The sequence below is a fragment of the Oncorhynchus tshawytscha genome, linkage group LG04, assembly GCF_018296145.1.
Source record: "Oncorhynchus tshawytscha isolate Ot180627B linkage group LG04, Otsh_v2.0, whole genome shotgun sequence".
Lineage (NCBI taxonomy): Eukaryota > Metazoa > Chordata > Actinopteri > Salmoniformes > Salmonidae > Oncorhynchus > Oncorhynchus tshawytscha.
Window position 1 is genome coordinate 47571857 of NC_056432.1, and position 5478 is coordinate 47577334.

Consider the following 5478-nt stretch of genomic DNA (forward strand, 5'->3'; position numbering starts at 1 on the left):
GGTTTCTGGTTTGGGAATGTTTTAATCGTTGCTATGGGAACGACATCTTCAACGCACGTTCTAATGAACTCGCTCACCGAATCAGCGTATTCGTCAATGTTGTTGTCTGACGCAATACGAAACATATCCCAGTCCACGTGATGGAAGCAGTCTTGGAGTGTGGAATCAAATTGGTCGGACCAGCGTTGAACAGACCTCAGCGCGGGAGCTTCTTGTTTTAGTTTCTGTCTGTAGGCAGGGATCAACAAAATGGAGTCGTGGTCAGCTTTTCCGAAAGGAGAGCGGAGCAGGGCCTTATATGCGTTGCGGAAGTTGGAATAGCAATGATCCAAGGTTTTTCCAGCCCTGGTTGCGCAATCGATATGCTGATCAAATTTAGGGAGTCTTGTTTTCAGATTAGCCTTGTTAAAATCCCCAGCTACATTGAATGCAGCCTCCGGATATATGGATTCCAGTTTGCAAAGAGTCAAATAAAGTTCGTTCAGAGCCATCGATGTGTCTGCTTGGGGGGGAATATATACGGCTGTGATTATAATCAAAGAGAATTCCCTGATTGTGAGGAATTCTAAATCAGGTGAACAGAAGGACTTGAGTTCCTGTATGTTGTTGTGGCCACACCACTACCATTTGGTAGAGGGCGTAAAAGAGCCTGGCTGATTTTCTTTTGTGGCTGGCAGTTGGCATGAACCAATTTATCACGTAAATTGTGAACTCTCCTATACACAATAAGTGGTGGATTTTTAAATTCAGCTGGCAAAGCTGGGTCCGATGATAAAATATGCCAGTGTTTCTTGACCACACCTCCCACTTTTCGGGAGTTCAAAATATATGTGGTTGTGAACATTACGGAGTGTTCTTTAGCTTTAGCGGGTCTTTTTTGTAACAGTTCATCTCGTGTTTTCCCTAATGCCAAATTAAGAGCTTCATCCACACATTGTGGCGAATAGCCTCTTCTTAGAAAGAAACCTAATGTGCATCTCCGCTGCCTTTTAGGTTTGTGTAATTGCGGTAAAATGTACAGGCATGGACATATGGCACATTTGCAGCAAAGATATTCATATTTGAGATAAGATGGTTTAAAATCAGTTAGAGATAGGGGGCAGTATTTCCACTTTGGATGAATTGCGTGCCCATAGTGAACTGCATCAAAATCTGTCCTAAATTGCTAATACAGTGCCTTGCGAAAGTATTCGGCCCCCTTGAACTTTTCGACATTTTGCCACATTTCAGGCTTCAAACATAAAGATATAAAACTGTATTTTTTGTGAAGAATCAACAACAAGTGGGACACAATCATGAAGTGGAACGACATTTATTGGATATTTCAAACTTTTTTAACAAATCAAAAACTGAAAAATCGGGCGTGCAAAATTATTCAGCCCCTTTACTTTCAGTGCAGCAAACTCTCTCCAGAAGTTCAGTGAGGATCTCTGAATGATCCAATGTTGACCTAAATGACTAATGATGATAAATACAATCCACCTGTGTGTAATCAAGTCTCCGTATAAATGCACTTGCACTGTGATAGTCTCAGAGGTCCGTTAAAAGCGCAGAGAGCATCATGAAGAACAAGGAACACACCAGGCAGGTCCGAGATACTGTTGTGAAGAAGTTTAAAGCCGGATTTGGATACAAAAAGATTTCCCAAGCTTTAAACATCCCAAGGAGCACTGTGCAAGCGATAATATTGAAATGGAAGGAGTATCAGACCACTGCAAATCTACCAAGACCTGGCCGTCCCTCTAAACTTTCAGCTCATACAAGGAGAAGACTGATCAGAGATGCAGCCAAGAGGCCCATGATCACTCTGGATGAACTGCAGAGATCTACAGCTGAGGTGGGAGACTCTGTCCATAGGACAACAATCAGTCGTATATTGCACAAATCTGGCCTTTATGGAAGAGTGGCAAGAAGAAAGCCATTTCTTAAAGATATCCATAAAAAGTGTTGTTTAAAGTTTGCCACAAGCCACCTGGGAGACACACCAAACATGTGGAAGAAGGTGCTCTGGTCAGATGAAACCAAAATTGAACTTTTTGGCAACAATGCAAAACGTTATGTTTGGCGTAAAAGCAACACAGCTCATCACCCAGAACACATCATCCCCACTGTCAAACATGGTGGTGGCAGCATCATGGTTTGGGCCTGCTTTTCTTCAGCAGGGACAGGGAAGATGGTTAAAATTGATGGGAAGATGGATGGAGCCAAATACAGGACCATTCTGGAAGAAAACCTGATGGAGTCTGCAAAAGACCTGCGACTGGGACGGAGATTTGTCTTCCAACAAACCAATGATCCAAAACATAAAGCAAAATCTACAATGGAATGGTTCAAAAATAAACATATCCGGGTGTTAGAATGGCCAAGTCAAAGTCCAGACCTGAATCCAATCGAGAATCTGTGGAAAGAACTGAAAACTGCTGTTCACAAATGCTCTCCATCCAACCTCACTGAGCTCGGGCTGTTTTGCAAGGAGGAATGGGAAAAAATGTCAGTCTCTCGATGTGCAAAACTGATAGAGACATACCCCAAGCGACTTACAGCTGTAATCGCAGCAAAAGGTGGCGCTACAAAGTATTAACTTAAGGGGGCTGAATAATTTTGCACGCCCAATTTTTCAGTTTTTGATTTGTTAAAAAAGTTTGAAATATCCAATAAATGTCGTTCCACTTCATGATTGTGTCCCACTTGTTGTTGATTCTTCACAAAAAAATACAGTTTTATATCTTTATGTTTGAAGCCTGAAATGTGGCAAAAGGTCAAAAAGTTCAAGGGGGCCGAATACTTTCGCAAGGCACTGTATATGCACATTATTATTAATATTCGATAGAAAACACTCTGAAGTTTCTAAAACCGTTTGAATTATGTCTGTGAGTATAACAGAACTCACAGGGCAGGCAATCTTCCAAACAAGTTTTGAAATCCTGAAAGTTGGGGCAACTTTGACGTCATCGCCCCCTCCCTTCCCAACAAGTTATGGATCTGGAAATACTTCCTACGTCTTCCACTAGATGTCCTCATTCAGTAGAAAGTGTAATGGAGCATTTGCTGTGAACTTTGACCTAATGGGAAGGAAAGTAGTTGGTGTCGCAAAAGGATGCCATTTTGTTGAGGCGCGTTTGCCTTTGAGTGCTTCAGCTGTTCCAATCAGCCCCAGATGAAAACGAATGATCCGGTTGGAGTGCTATTGGATATATATGATTATAACATCCTGAAGATTGATTCTGCACTTAGTTTGACCAGTTTCTTTGACCTGTAATATGTCATTTGGAAGTTTTGATGCAAAGTTATCCTGGACCAGAAGTCATTTTTTGGGCATTTGAGCTGAAAGTGGTAGCAAATGCTGCTACTTGGACACTAGAATTGAACATTATGAAACAAAACTATTTATTGTTGAACTAGGACTCCTTGCACTACATTCTGATGAAAGATCATCAAAGGTAAGGGAATATTTCTGTTGTAATTTTGTATTTCTGTTGACTCCAACATGACGGAGAAATATTGTTACGTCTGAGCGCCGTCTCAGATTATTGCAATGTTAGGCTTTTTCCGTAACGTAAAAAAAAATGTGACACAGCGGTTGCATTAAGAACCAGTGTATCTTTAATTATATGTAGAACATGTATCTTTAGTCAAAGTTTATGATGAGTATCCGGATTTTTTGGAGGATTTTCTGAACATGGTGTTAATGTGGGGGGTGGAGTTCCTGTAGGGGAACCCATCGCCTTAACAAGTTTAATAACCTCTTACAGCTACCCCCCTACTTTTTTCAATTTCCGCCGGAAGCCATACCCAAATCTAACTGATTTGCATATTCTTGGTTTCATTTGAAAGAAAACACTCTGAAGTTTGTGTAAATGTGAATTGAATGTAGGAGAATATAACACAATAGATCTGGTTTAGATAATACAATGAAAAAAAACATATGTTTTTTCATTTTTATTGTTGTATCATCATCTTTAAAATGAACAAGACAAAACAAACATTCAGATAGGATGATGGGGACAATTTCAGTGAAAAACATAAGAGGGCAACAAAACTTGTGTGCTACATGACATTTATCATGAAGTCACCCAGGTATCCCACACAAGTAGCCCAAATGTACCCCAGTGGCCAAATAAGGGAAGTTATACATTTTGAATGGAATAACTATATACAAAATACCAAAATGGTATTCTAACACCCCCACCCCCCAAAAAATGGAGAAAAAACATGAAAAATATATATACACATACAAAATAACAGTTTTAATATTTGTAAGACCCTCAGTCCTCTACACAATATTGTGCTGATGATGGCAGTCTCTTTCCACTTTAAAGCAGAGGGTCACCAAGCATATGGTGCAGGTGATGGGGGACTTCATTTTGCAAAGAACACAGCGACGCCTCCATGCTGTGCCCTTTTGGCCCTGAGGCACATCCATGCCTGCAGAAATACATTTGGGCAGATGAACACCACTTGTGGCAGGAGCTGGATGAACCAGCTTCAGTGGGGGATGGACACCTTGGCACTGGGGGCTCCCATTCGGGGGCAGTGTCACTGTGAAAGAAAATGCTCAGTTAGAATAGTTTCACTTATGAGCCCTGTATCAACAGGTATAATAAACAGATACTGTATATATAGAGTACAGGGAACATAAGGTTGAATATATTATTATAGACCTGCTAGATCTACTGTCTATTTTATATTATGACATTTCAGCTAGATCTACTGTCTCTATTATATTATGACAGACCAGCTAGATCTACTGTATTTATTATATTACAACAGACCAGCTGTATCTACTGTCTCCATTTCACTTTGGCCATTGTTGTGGGCCTGCCCTCCCCTCAACAGCCTCAAATAGGCTATTTAATTTCACAAATAATATTTTATATTATTAATTTCAAACAACGGCATTAGCATGAGAAGAACTTACCAGTCCAAAACGATGTCCTCTCCGTTAAAAAAATATTCCTCCATTTGGGAATTGCTAAATGAATCATCCTCCAACAATCTCTGTCTCACTTTCCCGATCAATTTCTTCTAAAATTGTGTGTACATCTGTATATCTAGACTTTGATTTAGCTTTCCCCGACTTAGTCACCATACTGATTGATATATAAACAGCTGAAGATGCGCTCTACCAAAACAAAGCTGTGCGTAACATGCGTGGCTCCTTCCGGTATGAAACTTCAATGGCGAATTAACCTCTTTACGCCGGAGTTTACTACATGGGTTGGTCTTCCAACACATAAACATTACATATTGCCGTTTACCTCAGCTCATTGCCTATCTACCCAGCTAGATTTCAAGACGATCAGTGGTCATTGGGTTAAAATACAGTCAATCAACGAAACAGCCGTCATATCATTGGTGCACAATGATGTCATTATTTGTTGTCTTCAAATCGGTTTCTTTCAGTCAATACGTCCCGCAAAATAACCCATCAGGTTTGGTTGTGTTACAAACAAACCAGTTGATTGCAATGAAACCAAA